This window comes from Myotis brandtii, unplaced genomic scaffold (genome assembly GCF_000412655.1).
Source record: "Myotis brandtii unplaced genomic scaffold, ASM41265v1 scaffold230, whole genome shotgun sequence".
In the NCBI taxonomy this organism is placed as follows: Eukaryota; Metazoa; Chordata; class Mammalia; order Chiroptera; family Vespertilionidae; genus Myotis; species Myotis brandtii.
The window spans coordinates 8,348,067-8,365,741 of NW_005358650.1; the positions used below are offsets into that span (position 1 = coordinate 8,348,067).

General features: G+C 42.6%; 1 protein-coding gene across 2 annotated transcripts in view; it reads right to left on the reverse strand.

Annotated features, from left to right (window-relative positions):
• Window positions 1-17,675, reverse strand: part of MCC (mutated in colorectal cancers) — a 264,652-nt gene that overhangs the window by 140,431 nt on the left and 106,546 nt on the right. The window contains exon 1 of one of the 2 annotated variants that reach the window (XM_014539908.1): window positions 5,177-5,227. The exons of the other annotated variant lie outside the window; for it this stretch is intronic. The gene's annotated coding sequence lies outside the window, so the exon portion shown is untranslated. Of the gene's footprint in view, window positions 1-5,176; window positions 5,228-17,675 lie in introns of those variants that run through there. 2 annotated transcript variants of the gene reach the window in all.

A 17,675-nucleotide genomic window follows, 5' to 3' on the forward strand; every position in this document is an offset into this window, starting at 1 on the left:
CCACTATTCATTAAGGGTGCCGTGCTGCATGTAACATTAAAAATAAAAGACAGCTCTGTCCACAGGGAACCTGAACCTTAGTTATGGACACATCTCATGGCCAGGGGTCATTGTCAGGAGCTTCTTTCTTATTAAAAGAGGTTCTCATTACACCTCTTCCAGCACCAGGGGTCTGACGCCTGAGACAGCACGGAACAGAGCCTGTCTCCTTTATTTTCACCTCTTACTATTTCCTGGGCCATGCAGGCCGAAACCATTAGCGATGGCATCGGATAGTGAGAACTGGCGATGTAATATGCACTACAGTACTTTATTTCTTTAAGAGCTAAATGAAATAAAGCACATTTATTTCATTCCATGCTCATAGCAACCTTATGAGGGAGCACTGCTAGCATCACTTTACAAATGAGGAAGAGGAAGAAGGGCGTTGAGTAATCTGCTCAAGGTCACAGAGCAACTGTGAAGCCAGAACTTGAACCCCAGGCCATAGACATCAAGACCCGGGCTCCTCGCAGTGTGCTGTGCTGTGCTGCCTTCTCTGAGCCTAGGCTGAGGGAGAGGTGAAGGCAAGTTACCTGAGGAGAAAAGTAAAGATGTGCCACCGAGTTCTGAGTGTCTCCGCAGGGCTGAGTGGGAGCTGGCGGGAATGTGCCTATTTGAAAGGGCGGGAGGACCGGCCGCGAGCCAGCACTCATTCAGACGAAAGGAAAGTGCATGCACTCATAAGTCCCGCACGAAACAGGTCGCTACCGTGTATGGAAATCACATCACCCCTATAACGTGGTTCGACTTTCAGTATTCACGGCTTTGCTGGTGTAATTACTCCAGGTTGAAAGGTTTTAGCATCTTCCCCACCAGCTTCGTGACAGCAGGGGCTGTCGTTTTATCTGTCACCCGAGTACCTAGCGCCCAAGAAGGGCTCAGGTATTTTAACACAAATGAACCATGGAGAGCTTACGTATGTCTAGAGAGGACTTAGGAACTCCACCATATCCTGGCTAACCTTTTAGAAATGTATAGACATGACAAAACTATTTCTTAAATAAGCAAGAAAACAATTTACACAAGATTCAGAAAGCGACTACACTGGGTCGGGTAAGTAGGACCACACAGGCTAGATAAATGCTGTCACATTCTAGTTTTTGTGTTGGGGGTGGGCTCGCAGGTGTTGTTTTGCAGAGATAAGATGGATGGGGGAGGGCCCTGCGTGGACTGGCCATGAGTGTGATAGAAACCAAGGACCAGTTAACCCAATGCTATGCACCGGAGGTCCAAAAATAAATAATGAATGGAACCACAAGACCTACAGAACAGGAGTAAGGCCCTTCTCATGCAACCCATGATACAGGCTGTAAACATAAATCGCCAAGTTTCAAAGCAAGGTGGGTATGGTGAATGCGAGGGGTCCTTAACCTGGGCTTCGTGCACCTTGATTAGGACATGCTCAACCCCCAGCAACTGGACACAGAAGTGTGCAGGTGTGTGTTCTCCCTGGGAGGAGGGTTTGCAGCTTTCAGATTGTTGAGAGAATGCATGATCTGCAAGGAGTAAACTTGTGTTAGAGGGGGGAGTGCAGCGGCACCAGCAGGCACTGCATGTCACCAGCCATGGAACGAAGTCTCAGCCGACTCCAGGGGAATGGTGAGTGGTGGGAACCTGCTGGGCCCCAAATGGCTGAGATAATTACTCCCCCATGATTGGGGACTTCCTGAAGAAAATGACAAATAGAATGGAAACTGGCAGCTCCACAGCTTACCAAGGCTGACCTTCCCCTCCCCGTCCCCATCTGCTAATTTACACAGGAACAAGTCACACCAGGAAAACATCCTAAACTTTCTGAGGACAGTCCTGAGACCCAATGGGGGTATTTTCCTCACTTCCTCTAGGTAAAGGTCATTGATTTTTAAAGATAATGTGGACATGGATTATAACAACATCCATGATGATGCAAAACAGGATTCTTATTTGTTTAGGTACAACGTATATAAGGCACTAGAATGATGACTCCTAATGGGGAGAAAGGACACCTCCAGAGCATGGCTGAAAAGCAGTTTTGGAATGGACCGTGGTAAACAAGTTTTAGCATGAAATTTGGGAAGTAGAGAAAGATACTTAGATGAAACAAAGCCTATAGTGGAAGTCAATACATATGACAGGTTCCCACAGAGGGGTTTCAAACCCAACAGGAAAAAATAAAAGGGAACTGGGCTATCATCATAAATGCATAGACTATGGATAGTAAACATCATGAACCTGAACTTATGACGGAAAGATGATCTTGATGGAGAAGTGATATGCAAAAGGAAGGTGTCCAATGAAAGCCAGCCAGCAGCTAGGTGTCAAGATGATGACTTTACAGTGGAACCAGGTGTGGTGCTGTAAGACCACCTCTCTGCTTGCTGCCACAGATCACCACCCCCCCCCCCATGCTGGTAGAATGCAAAGGCTACATACACAGAGGAGGGTAACGGCATGTTCCTTCCAACACCAAGACTTAGTGGTTCAACATAAAGAAATGTTTTCGCATATCTAACTTCCCAGTTGCATTTAGTCAGGAGAGAGTCTGGGTCTGTATAGCAGATTGAACAGGACAGGAAGCCCCTTACTCGTTTCAAATTTATAGAAATTTTGGATAAAACTTAACTAAAAAACACACACACACCAACAAGCCAACCTTATAAGCAAAAGGGTCAACTGAGAGAAGCAGAGGAATTTCAAAGATAGAGCAATGAGGGGACTTAAAGCTAGACAGCATCCCCAGAGCTTTCTGGGTGATACCAGGAGTGAGGCCTTAAGACCCCTCAGCTGGTGGGGAACTGGTGCTATGCTCCACAAAACCAGGAGAAGGGACTTTTGTCAAACTAAATCTTTAAATGTATTTGCTTTTCCCGAACACTAACCAGACCGTGCAGTAGACAAAGGGCTAACATTCTGCACTGGGTAACCTGCAGGTCATTTAGAGTATGGGAGCTTGAGAGCAAACATTTAAATTCTTAAGTTGAGTCATTACACACGGGGGAAAAGCTTCCAATCTAGCCTTCTAAAATTAACTTGCCATCATCTATACCTGGATCTGGAATTAGAAATGACCAGCCCAGCCCGGACCAGCATGGCTCAGTGGTTGAGCATTTGACTCATGAACCAGGAGGTCACAGTTTGATTGATTCCCCATCAGGGCACATGCCCAGGTTTCGGGCTCTATCCCCAGTAGGAGGCAATCGATCAAAGATTCTCTCTCATCATGGATGCTTCTATCTTTCCCTCTCCCTTCTGCTCTAAAATCAATCAATATATATATTTAAAAAAAGAAATGACAGGCCCACTGGGACCTAGCATCCCACCTGTCCGTAACCTAGGGCCCCAAGTTAGATGAAACCCTACCCATGGCTCCTTGGTGGTGACTTATAAAATCCAAGGACCAACTTGCTTTGTTTTTCTTCCCAATAATGAGTACTGCTAAACAAACTTCCTGCATTTCAGAGCTGATGCGATGACATATTCTTTCTCTCTTTCTCTCTCTCTCTCTCTCTCTCTCTCTCTCTCCCTCTCTCTCAACATTTATTAAAACCTGAAAGAAATTTAAGCCATGTTCTGGAATCATATTTCAACCTTTAATTTTTAGGTGCTCCTTTACTTCAAAGCAAGTAATTTAATTATGCAGGAAGGTTAGTTTAGTAAAGGTTTATTAATGCCCAAAACACACATTCCTTTCTCTTTAAAAGGGGAAAGTCTTATTCTGCTAGCTAGAGGGACTGATTAAACCCAGCAAGTTTTTACACTCAAGCTAATTGAGACCAGGGAGCCAGGAATGAAATGATTTCCTGACGGGCCATCCAAGCAACATGCCATCAGACTGGCTACAGTCCCTCCAGCCAGGAAAGAGGAGGTGGCAGCAACTAGTGACCCCCAACCCTGTTCTCTTCATCTTTCTTCTCTTTCCTCCCAGTCCTTACTGGCTGCCAACACAACCAATTAAACAGCAAAGTTCTCTTACGCCAAAACAGGCTTTCCTTCTTCCCTGACCCTGCACAACCTCTATCCTCCGTTACTCATTTCCCCTTTCACTGAAGCCACCAAGCATCTGCTGCCTGCCTTCCTTGTCGCAGACCTCGCTGAATAAATTGGGATGAACAGAATTCTATGTTCAGTTTTGCAAAAGAAAAATAAAGGAGAGATGGGGAAGAAACTCAAAACAAAGCGATCCCCGTGTTCTGCATGAATGCACATGTAGCTTCGAGAGGAAATGACTTTTTACTAGTTTCCTAAAAAACAAATACAAACAAGAGAACTCGCCTAGTCCAAGCAGTCACTTTTTATTCTAGATTTGCCAAAATCAATTCTTCAGGATAGATAACCTGGACTGGGGTAGTACTAGCACTCAGAGTTCACTTTGAAAAGTTTTTTTCCAGCCTCCACCAATTTTTGATGTTTTTTTTGGACAACACATATTAGTCTATAGACTTATCTCTTTAGGTCCTTTTTAAGATATTTATTTAACAGTTCATTTATTAACAGTCATTCAGATAGGTCCTTAGTGCATGTGGTGGGATCACACACACACACACACTCACACACACACACACACAGAAACATCAGTCCTCAAAGGCTGGGAACAAAACTTACGGCAAAGACCATGTGCTCCCTTTTCTTAGAGAAGTGACACAGTTTAGTAGACTATGACTTCTGCCCCAATTCCCCGCCCACCTCAAGTACCCCCTACTTTCCCTCCAGCCCCAATGCAGACAAAAGTTTGCCAATTTTGTTCTTTTTTCTGGTGGTAGAGAAGCTTCAGACTAACTCTGAGGCACCTACGAAAATACAGTGACTTTAACATATTTTTTTCTCACATTAACAATGCCTGCTCACTGACAAGCTTAAATGTGACTTTAAATTATGCCCAGCCTAGAGAAATAGTATTTGGCTGCTAGATTAAGTAAGCATACACAATTTCCTCTTTTCCCTTTCAGAGCTTTGAGGCATCAAGTCAAGAAACCTTGGAGTAAGCACCCTCCTTCCCAGCTTCCCGCCTTGGATACAGAAGCCAACAGTTAGGACCAGAGGCCAAGTTCCCTTATGTCAGCAGGAGGCCTCCCTCTTTCATGCCCCCGGAACCTGCCCAGGGTTCTCAACTGCTTACGAGGTGTCTGACTGTGAGACCAGCTTTTCAGGTTCATACCTCTTTAAGTGCCGCTGTCCTCCGTGCCCAACATGGAATGGAGTCAGCTAACCCAGAGGTGTGGGTGTGGTGGTGGCAGAGTCCAGGGGTGGGTCTTGCTGGCCACCCACCCCAGCAGCAGCCTTTAAATGAACTCAGTGACTCAGCGGCTCTCCCCTCCCCCACTGGCCTCCCACCTCACTCCTCTCAATTGCACTGATGGCCATGTGACAGCATGTTGTCTCCACTGAGACTAATCCTCTGTCAATAAGAGCTTTCAGCACCACCCAGACCAGATTACTCTGTCTCACAACCACTCTGCTGACCTCCCCCGGGGGCCAGGGAATACTCCCCCAGCGCACGTACTATTTACAGAAGAGTCCACATAAGCCAATCGCTTGGTGTGACTATTTCACTTCTAAAGATTGTGGCTTTAACAAAGCAACTTGGCGACCAACAGTCAACCACTCAATCAGGCGCCGTGCAAGCCACTGGGAGGAGAAAACTGCACTGGATTTGACACAGATGCAGGGATAAAAGCCATTCTTGGGTTCTGTAAAACACAACCACCACAGTGGAGTATTGTTATTGTGGGCACCACCACCACCAAATGAAAAGATGACAAATAAATGCCACATGTTAAATAACAGGTTAAGAGGAACTCGAAAATACCAGATGTGTGAGTTTTGCTACGAGATTTCTTTGCATAGAGGCAAGGCAAGGCACCATGGTGTTTTATTCTCAGATTTATTCAGACTAAGTATGATACATTTTCTAAGAATGTGAAGACAATAACTAAAATGGCTTCTTAACCAACCCAGTCTAAACTAATTCTTAATCAAACAGCACACAAACCAATCTCCTCCACTTTCCCATCTTTCCCAGCAATTTCTATCCCATCCCTAAAGGGCCACCGCTGGTGCAAGAGAACACCGGCCTCTATCCACTGAGCAGACAACTGCAATAAGAGGAACGAGCACAGAGCCTACAAACTGTCAAGGAGATGACTGGGTGTTCCCAGAGAACATACGTGCCTGGTGAGGGGGTCTCGAGGTTTTGAAAGAACAGTTTCATTAGCATTACTCATAAGAACAAGAATGCTAGGCCATATAAAAAGTCGTCACAAAGGATTTTTCCAGCACTGGCTGTTAAGTGGTAAGCCACCTCAACAGAGGAAGCCCGCTGCACACAGCTCTCATCCCCAGGAAAGCTCGACTTTCTGATCTTGAAAATTAAGGTTTTCAATTCTAAAACTGTGACGGTAGCTATTCAAAAATTCAACCTCTTTTCCTTAGAAATGCATTAAAATGAGAAAATATGTACCAAATAAAAACTAATTTTTAGTATTAAAATACTTGAAGCTTATTCAAGTCTCTGTTCAAAGCAGGTGGGCAGATCTGAGGGTGTTTCGGAGAACATCAGAGAGAAGTGGGAGGGGGGTTGATGGGACTGGGGGGCAGGCTGAGTGCTGCAGAGACAGCGCTATAGACAGAAAAACGGAGGGGAAAACATGGATGTCAAGAACCCAGAAGAAATTAAGTAAGAAGATTCATTCCAAAGTTGCTTGCTCTCTGCCCCACAATTCTAATTATTACCAGAGGGGAGGATAATTCCAACTACATACCTTTTGCAGTCTGTCAGATATTAGACCTCAGATCCAAGGTGGATTCATGTTGGAGTCTTAATTTTACACGCAACAATTAATAAATGCAAATATACAAATACCTACAATGAAAAGTGGAACTGTCCGTAACTTTCCCCTAAACATGTGACAGGGCTGGAGCAGGCAGTCTGGGGCAGGCTTATGGTCTTACAGACAAAGTGGCAGAGATTCCATCATGGGGGCTGCTTCCCACTTGTGGTTAAGGAAGCAGGCAATCCAAATGCTGGTCTGTCTTTTCCATCTCTTGACCTTTCTCCTTCCTCTTGACGATTCTCTTTTCTTCTGACTTTGCCTTTCTAGAATTTCCCTCAGTGAGTTCCTAAACCCTGCGGTGTTTTATGCTGGCGAGATGAAGGCGTTGCCTGAAGATTTTCTAGGAAGTGCTGAAACAGAAGTCAGCAGCTATAATGAAAAGAGCAGGTCCTCCGAGTCAGGAGAGGGGGGTCTGAGACAGAATACTCAAAAGCCAGAGGTGCGTGGCAAGGAGGTTAATGTCTGAGGCTCCATCTCCTCAGCTGAAACGACAGCCCTAACTTGCCCTGCTTGCTTAAATAGGACTGTCAGGTAGGTGAACGTGGCTTGGTATCGCCCAGAAGGTGGACTGAACAGAACAGAGAAAAAGTTTGAGCCTCAGCTTGGCCTTGTTCCTTGTGCGCTTTCCTTCCCCTTCCAGGCTCATTTGTAAAACATGGATAGTCTGTCCCGCTCTGTGTATCTGCCAGTGTCAGCATGAAGCTTAAACAATGCACCTGAAAATAAGTATTACAAAACCTGAGATGCCATTAGAGAGCTCATTCTTATCAGTCTCAAAGGGCTTTCTATCCACAGACTATAAGTTTTGAAAGTATATATAGTTCTAAGGTTGAAAGAAGTCTCAAGAAGCATTTTTACATTGCACTGTTGGAAAATCTTAATGTTTTTAAAAAAATAACAGAAATCTAACAGTTTCAAATCCATGGAGTAGGGGTGTGATTGTAGAGAAACAATGGGGTTACCAAAGAGGGGTAACAGAACATTCTTCCAAACAAGGCTCTTAAAGCCAGCACTAGAGGTGTCAATGAGGAACCTAAGTTGAACAGTGCACAGCCCAGCTTTGGAATCTAGCACATTTCTCTAAGACACCTGAAAACACACTGGGGGGAAGGAGAGAGGTGAAGGGGGGGTCCTCTCTGTTGCTTTAGCCTATGAGGGTCTGCCAGCCCCTTTGCCGGCAAGTAAAAGGTGGAACGCTGGCAGCAAACACTGTGTGGCCAGTGAAAGCTACACCACTGGATGACTCAATCCTACAGGATTGCCCCAAACACCTGGTTAGAATGACATGTCACTGGAGCTTAGAGTCACTCAATTCAAATACTTTGTTTCATAGATAGGGAAACTGAGGCCTGGCAGCAAGATGAAGACACTTCCTCAAGAAAGGTAGTGTCCACGCTCTGCTGAGCACCCTGGTCCCGAGACTCCGTGCCCAGTGTACTCTCCACCAGCCTGGACTGCTTTTCCCCATCTAACTGGAATTCCTACGGTTTGCTCATTTGCCATATGATATCCACACCATAAGACTTGTTCCCTATCCTTTCCTTATCCTGAGACTCTGTGTCCAGTGTACACTCCACCAGCCTGGACTGCTTTTCACCATCTAACTGGAATTCCTATGGTTTGCTCATTTGCCAGTATGTATATCCACACCATAAGACTTGTTCCCTATCCTTTCCTTAGGTCAAGTATTTTCCAAATATTTAAATATTTCAGGAACTTCGAGGAAACCTAGCCTTGAACCATTCTGAACTTAGAAAACAGTTAAGTTAGGTAATTAATCTATGATTCCTTCTTAACGTTTATATAGTTCCTTATGGTCTCCATAAGTTCTTTCTCCTTTGATCCTTACAAGAGCCGTGTGATACAGGCAGGGCAGGAATTATTTTCCCAATTTATGCGGTGCTCTAGAGAGGTTGAATGACTTATTTAGTACCAGAACTAGAGCTGAAACAGGTCTTCCGATCACAATCTTGGTCCTTCCTTTTCCATTCATTCACAATAAGAGCCTATTGTACACCAGGCCTGGTGGTTGAAGCTGAGGGGACAACGATGTATAAAACAGAGTTCAGGTTTTCAGGGAGCTGGCATGTAGTGGACACACACAGAACAGCGGTTCTCAACCTGTGGGTCTCCACCCCTTTGGGGGTCGAATGACCCTTTCACAGGGGTCACCTAAGACCATCGGAAAACACATATATAATTACATATTGTTTTTGTGATTAATCACTATGCTTTAATTATGTTCAATTTGTAACAATGAAAATACATCCTGCATATCAGATATTTACATTACGATTCATAACAGTAGCAAAAGAGATGTGGCCTAAATGGGCTAGCCTAGGCACTTTCTCCTAAAAAAAAAAAAGTAACAAGTTCTCCTACTAAATATAAAAGGAAAAAAACAAAACAAAACACTAATATACAGAGTGTGGCAAAAATAGGTTTAGTTATGAGTATGGGAAACGAAGACTTTATTCTTGGATTATTATTTAATTATTGTATTATTTTTCCATATGAACAACTTTTGCCCACACTGTATAATAATTCATTAGCTGGATAGTTTGTTCAGATCAGTCCTTTGTTGGTCAGCTCTTTATGAGAAGGAAGTTGGCATCTACCTGGCCTTTACCTGGATGGACAAGACTAACTCCTTTGTACAGAGTTTCCTTAATCTAATGCTGAAGGAAACTACCATCCTTCAAGAACACCCAGAACTATTTATAGCTGGCCTCTTGAATGGTTCTCCTCTGTCTTAGGCTGCAACCCTGTATTAAAAAAAAAAAGAAAGAAAGAAGGACTGAGTCCTCTACACAATGATCTTTGCAAGCTTCTTCAACTAGAGTCTTTGAAAAACTGGAAAAAAGCACATTTTTCAACCATAGGAAACAAATCCAATTGCTACCATATGATGTAACACTAACCTTTCAAATATCCTAGTTCACCTGAAGAAATATAGAGGTTCCCTACTACTTTACTCAAAGGTAACGTCACCAAAAAACATGGCCACAAAAATGCAGACCTGGATTTCTTAATGCTCGTGTATATTACAACTCACTCTAAAATTCAGAGCCCTAGCACTGAAGTCAGATCCTGAAGACACTCTGTGAGGGGTTAAGAGATGTGGTATTTTTATTTCCTATAGCTGTTAATCTCATCCAAAGACAAATCCTAAAAATATTTCAAGAAGTGGATTGATACAGACTGCTTCCTAAATTGCTCTTTCTCCTTTGATCCTCACAAGAGCTGTGTGATACAGGCAGGGCAGGAATTATTTTTCCAATTTATGCGGTGCTCTAGAGAGGTCGAATGACTTATTTGGTACCAGAACTAGAGCTGAAACAGGTCTTCCAATCACAATCTTGGTCCTTCCTTTTCCATTCATTCACAATAAGAGCCCATTGTACACCAGGCCTGGTGGTAGAAGCTGAGGGGACAACGATGTATAAAACAGAGTTGAGGTTTTCAGGGAGCTGGCATGTAGTGGACACACACAGAACAGCGGTTCTCAACCTGTGGGTCTCCACCCCTTTGGGGGTCGAATGACCCTTTCACAGGGGTCACCTAAGACCATCGGAAAACACATATATAATTACATATTGTTTTTGTAATTAATCACTATGCTTTAATTATGTTCAATTTGTAACAATGAAATCGGGGGTCACCACAACATGAGGAACTGTATTAAAGGGTCTCGGCATTAGGAAGGTTGAGAACCACTGGGTTAGAGCTTTGGAATGAGATAGACTCACATTTGAGACCAGACTCCACTATTTGCCAGTTATACAAGCATGGCAAGCTGTGGGCAAGCCTCTGTGAAGTGCAGTTTCTGCATCTCATTGAATTGCCTCGAGGATTAAATGAGATAACAGATGAAAGATGTTTAGTAAAGTCCTGGTTTATGGTAAGCGTCCAATAAGTAGTACGTGTTTTTACTAACACTGACACAGGGTACTGGACAGATACATATGAGGGCCATACTGGAGCAGGGTCTGGCAACATCCACCCTCAGTTTGGGGGACAGAGTTTCCTAGAGAATGGCTCTAATGAAAGGGTTTTTCATACAAAAAGATCCATCTTGTCATCTGTCCATCCATGTAGTTATCCAGTGCCTACTGTGAGCACAGCACTTTACAAAATGGTTCTCAGCAGGGATCCCTTGAATAAAGGCTTTTCTTGAAATACTTAGACTGTGAGCTCATTTATAAAAGTTATACTCACAGGCTTTTCAGTTATACCTCCTGGGTGAAATGAGGCATATCTGTGGTCCATTCTGATCCTAGCCAGTGGTAACAGCTGAAGAGATATACACCTATAAAAAGAACCTCGCCTCAACAAAATGACTTTTTGTTAACAATGAAAACACACACACACCCTCCCCAAAGGCCACATTAGAGAGGCGGCTGAATGAGGACCCTACTCTCAGTAGCAGAGGCAGAGCCTGGGACAGATGAGATTTCAACCATGCTGGACTTCACCTTTCATTTTTTGAAGGAAATGTACCTGGACAAGTGTGTGCTCACAGGCAATATCTGCTTACCAAAGGTAACATAGATAATAATCCCACATATTCCACTACTTACTATGATTGAAAGGTAACATAGATAATAATCCCACATATTCCACTTCATACTATGATTGCAACTTCCTCTCCATTCACACCTTTCAACTCACATGCTCCTGTGAGCCCAAGGAGCTAATGTGGATGAAGCAGAGATGTGGCCTAAATGGGCTAGCCTAGGCACTTTCTCCTAAAAAAAAAAAAGTAACAAGTTCTCCTACTAAATATAAAAGGAAAAAAACAAAACAAAACACTAATATACAGGTTGTGGCAAAAATAGGTTTACAGTTTTGAGTATGGGAAACGTAGACTTTATTCTTGGATTATTATTTAATTATTGTATTATTTTTCCATATGAACAACTTTTGCCCACACTGTATAATAATTCATTAGCTGGATAGTTTGTTCAGATCAGTCCTTTGTTGGTCAGCTCTTTATGAGAAGGAAGTTGGCATCTACCTGGCCTTTACCTGGATGGACAAGACTAACTCCTTTGTACAGAGTTTCCTTAATCTAATGCTGAAGGAAACTACCATCCTTCAAGAACACCCAGAACTATTTATAGCTGGCCTCTTGAATGGTTCTCCTCTGTCTTAGGCTGCAACCCTGTATTAAAAAAAAAAAGAAAGAAAGAAGGACTGAGTCCTCTACACAATGATCTTTGCAAGCTTCTTCAACTAGAGTCTTTGAAAAACTGGAAAAAAGCACATTTTTCAACCATAGGAAACAAATCCAATTGCTACCATATGATGTAACACTAACCTTTCAAATATCCTAGTTCACCTGAAGAAATATAGAGGTTCCCTACTACTTTACTCAAAGGTAACGTCACCAAAAAACATGGCCACAAAAATGCAGACCTGGATTTCTTAATGCTCGTGTATATTACAACTCACTCTAAAATTCAGAGCCCTAGCACTGAAGTCAGATCCTGAAGACACTCTGTGAGGGGTTAAGAGATGTGGTATTTTTATTTCCTATAGCTGTTAATCTCATCCAAAGACAAATCCTAAAAATATTTCAAGAAGTGGATTGATACAGACTGCTTCCTAAATTACCTTCCCTAAATATCGGCTCTTCCAAACCAGGGTTTTTATAGAAGCTGCATATCCGATAGAGCAAGATTATATTCTGTGCCAAGGGTCTGGGTTTTCCTGACAGGCTCGTATATTTCAAGATTGACGTTCTAAGTAATTCATTAATTCAAACTCATTCTGATCTTAGGGAACACTTGACATGTTTACCTAAAGTCATAAAGAACAGACTTATTAAAATGCTTTAGAAGTAGTGGAAGTAAGGTTTCCACAATTATTTTCATTCCCCAAATGTTATAGCTCCCAATTGTCATATATCAATGGCTCCCCAATCTGTCGCGCTCTGCCTAAGCAATGCAGCAAAACATGAGACTGTGGTGACGGCAATTCCACTGGGTTCCTCCAACCAGAGCCCATAAAGATTGCCAAGGAAATAGAGAGATGACAGAATGTGTACACTTTGTTGGAGACCTATCCTGATTTCCTTTAGGCTTTGGGTACATGACTACCGTTATAGCTGTAATAATTTTACTATAAAGACCCAGTACAGAAATTTCTTCTGGGAAGAGTTTTATATTAAATTGTCAAGCATAAAACAAGGCAGGTATGTTTTCTTCTCATTCAAGGGCACCAGTGCACTCAGAACAGGAAAGGAGCTGCTTTCCAACATTAGACGGCAGCTCCTGGTATCCACTGATGCTTTGACACCCTCTTCCATTCTGTTCCTGCAGGGAATCAGCTACTTTCCAGGGTACCATATTTTGGTCAGGTTCCACATGTGTCTTACCTACTCTTTGGGCGTGTTTTTATTAACACTGACACAGGGTACTGGACAGAGACATATGAGGGCCATACTGGAGCAGGGTCTGGCAACAACCACCCTCAGTTTGGGGGACAGAGTTTCCTAGAGAATGACTAAGTTTGGCAAAAGAAAAAAAAAGGCGTGGGGAGATGGGGTGAGGATTAGATGAGATTTGTAAGTGGATATATAGAGTATCAGTTTGCTTATAAAATGGTGTCCATGCTTCTGTATCCTGGCTATTGGAAATAATGCTGCAATGAACATAGGGTGCATATGTCTTTTTGAATTAGTGTTTGGAGTTTCTTTGGATAAATACCCAGAAGGGGAATGGCTGGGTCATATGGTAGTTCTATTTTTAATTTTTTCAGGAACCTCCGGCTCTAATGAAAGGGTTTTTCATACAAAAAGATCCATCTTGTCATCTGTCCATCCATGTAGTTATCCAGTGCCTACTGTGAGCACAGCACTTTACAAAATGGTTCTCAGCAGGGATCCCTTGAATAAAGGCTTTTCTTGAAATACTTAGACTGTGAGCTCATTTATAAAAGTTATACTCACAGGCTTTTCAGTTATACCTCCTGGGTGAAATGAGGCATATCTGTGGTCCATTCTGATCCTAGCCAGTGGTAACAGCTGAAGAGATATACACCTATAAAAAGAACCTCGCCTCAACAAAATGACTTTTTGTTAACAATGAAAACACACACACACCCTCCCCAAAGGCCACATTAGAGACGCAGCTGAACGAGGACCCTACTCTCAGTAGCAGAGGCAGAGCCTGGGACAGATGAGATTTCAACCATGCTGGACTTCACCTTTCATTTGAAGGAAAGAATGTACCTGGACAAGTGTGTGCTCACAGGCAATATCTGCTTACCAAAGGTAACATAGATAATAATCCCACATATTCCACTTCATACTATGATTGCAACTTCCTCTCCATTCACACCTTTCAACTCACATGCTCCTGTGAGCCCAAGGAGCTAATGTGGATGAAGCAGAGATGTGGCCTAAATGGGCTAGCCTAGGCACTTTCTCCTAAAAAAAAAAAAGTAACAAGTTCTCCTACTAAATATAAAAGGAAAAAAACAAAACAAAACACTAATATACAGGTTGTGGCAAAAATAGGTTGTTAGTTTTGAGTATGGGAAACGTAGACTTTATTCTTGGATTATTATTTAATTATTGTATTATTTTTCCATATGAACAACTTTTGCCCACACTGTATAATAATTCATTAGCTGGATAGTTTGTTCAGATCAGTCCTTTGTTGGTCAGCTCTTTATGAGAAGGAAGTTGGCATCTACCTGGCCTTTACCTGGATGGACAAGACTAACTCCTTTGTACAGAGTTTCCTTAATCTAATGCTGAAGGAAACTACCATCCTTCAAGAACACCCAGAACTATTTATAGCTGGCCTCTTGAATGGTTCTCCTCTGTCTTAGGCTGCAACCCTGTATTAAAAAAAAAAAGAAAGAAAGAAGGACTGAGTCCTCTACACAATGATCTTTGCAAGCTTCTTCAACTAGAGTCTTTGAAAAACTGGAAAAAAGCACATTTTTCAACCATAGGAAACAAATCCAATTGCTACCATATGATGTAACACTAACCTTTCAAATATCCTAGTTCACCTGAAGAAATATAGAGGTTCCCTACTACTTTACTCAAAGGTAACGTCACCAAAAAACATGGCCACAAAAATGCAGACCTGGATTTCTTAATGCTCGTGTATATTACAACTCACTCTAAAATTCAGAGCCCTAGCACTGAAGTCAGATCCTGAAGACACTCTGTGAGGGGTTAAGAGATGTGGTATTTTTATTTCCTATAGCTGTTAATCTCATCCAAAGACAAATCCTAAAAATATTTCAAGAAGTGGATTGATACAGACTGCTTCCTAAATTACCTTCCCTAAATATCGGCTCTTCCAAACCAGGGTTTTTATAGAAGCTGCATATCCGATAGAGCAAGATTATATTCTGTGCCAAGGGTCTGGGTTTTCCTGACAGGCTCGTATATTTCAAGATTGACGTTCTAAGTAATTCATTAATTCAAACTCATTCTGATCTTAGGGAACACTTGACATGTTTACCTAAAGTCATAAAGAACAGACTTATTAAAATGCTTTAGAAGTAGTGGAAGTAAGGTTTCCACAATTATTTTCATTCCCCAAATGTTATAGCTCCCAATTGTCATATATCAATGGCTCCCCAATCTGTCGCGCTCTGCCTAAGCAATGCAGCAAAACACGAGACTGTGGTGACAGCAATTCCACTGGGTTCCTCCAACCAGAGCCCATAAAGATTGCCAAGGAAATAGAGAGATGACAGAATGTGTACACTTTGTTGGAGACCTATCCTGATTTCCTTTAGGCTTTGGGTACATGACTACCGTTATAGCTGTAATAATTTTACTATAAAGACCCAGTACAGAAATTTCTTCTGGGAAGAGTTTTATATTAAATTGTCAAGCATAAAACAAGGCAGGTATGTTTTCTTCTCATTCAAGGGCACCAGTGCACTCAGAACAGGAAAGGAGCTGCTTTCCAACATTAGACGGCAGCTCCTGGTATCCACTGATGCTTTGACACCCTCTTCCATTCTGTTCCTGCAGGGAATCAGCTACTTTCCAGGGTACCATATTTTGGTCAGGTTCCACATGTGTCTTACCTACTCTTTGGAAAAAACAACAAAAACAAAAACAAAGAAAATAAATACTAAGTTTGGCAAAAGAAAAAAAAAGGCGTGGGGAGATGGGGTGAGGATTAGATGAGATTTGTAAGTGGATATATAGAGTATCAGTTTGCTTATAAAATGGTGTCCATGCTTCTGTATCCTGGCTATTGGAAATAATGCTGCAATGAACATAGGGTGCATATGTCTTTTTGAATTAGTGTTTGGAGTTTCTTTGGATAAATACCCAGAAGGGGAATGGCTGGGTCATATGGTAGTTCTATTTTTAATTTTTTCAGGAACCTCCATACTGTGTTTCCACAGTGGCTGCACCTTCCAGGCATCTCTGTCAGCAAGGATAAGATTTGTAAGACACAGTCTCCACCTGACTTACAGGACATATGGTTGCATGCTGTTGTTTTATTTTCTTTTTTAAATTATATTGTTATTGATTTCAGAGAGGAAGGGAGAGGGAGAGAGAGAGATAGAAACATCAATGATGAGAGACTATCATTGATCAGCTGCCTCCTGCACACCCCCTACTGGGGATCGAGCCTACAACCAGGGCATGTGTCCTTGACCAGAATCGAACCAGGGACCCTTCAGTCCACAGGCCAATGTTCTATCCACTGAGCCAAACCAGCTAGGGCTAAGATGTGTTAGTTTCAATCTGGTCTCCAGGGAACGTGACCTGCCGTAACCAGGCACCCATACTCCAGCACTCCGGAAATGTTTAGCTAGCATTTGAAAGATGCTCATCAAAAGGCCTCAATCTAGAAGCAGAAACTTCAAGCTCTTCACCTCTCTCTCAACACTAAAGGCCTCAAAAATTAGCTTAACGGAGGTGAGAAAAGATTTTTCACTGGTGAAATGAGTGGTGTTTAAGATAGGTGAATTGACTAGAAATATGGTATAGGCACCCCACCCGAGGATGAATGAGACATGAGAATCTGAAGAGCCCAACTTTTCACTTGACCTTTACAGCTCAATTCTGGAACAATCCTGCATGCAGCCACTGGTTTAGAGGCACCCTGTCACCTGATCACAACGAGGTGAGCGGATCTTGCCCCCAGAAATGTCATTATTTGCATCAGGGTAACTTTTCATGAGCACCTTCATGAGATACTATCAGAGCACCTACACCAGAGAACACACTCAATGACTCTTTTCTGTCTACTTATGCAATTAAGTGTTTGTGAATATAGCAGGGTTTGTAGGAGTCTGCTCTTATGTGTGGAAATATAATTGAGGGACAGACTTACATCCCTCGTCTACCTCAATTGTTGGAGGCTACCGATATCTACCCTAACCCCACTTCAGCAAAATCAGCCAAAACGGCTTAGAGGCCAGCATATGGCATACCTGGAGACATTTATTTTCTGTCTACTTATGCAGTTAAGTGTTTGTGTATATAGCAGGGTTTGTAGGAGTCTGCTCTTATATGTGGAAATATAATTGAGGGACAGACTTACATCCCTTGTCTACCTCAATTGTTGGAGGCTACCGATATCTACTCTAACCCCACTTCAGCAAAATCAGCCAAAACAGCTTAGAGGCCAGCATATGGCATACCTGGAGACATTTACTTGAATCTAACATTTTTAGAAGCATGGAAAATGGGTGAGCCCTAGCCGGTTTGGCTCACTGGATAGAGCGTCGGCCTGGGAACTGAAGAGTCCCGGGTTCGATTCCGGTCAAGGGCATATATCTTGGTTGCAGGCACATCCCCAGTAGGGGGTGTGCAGGAGGCAGCTGATC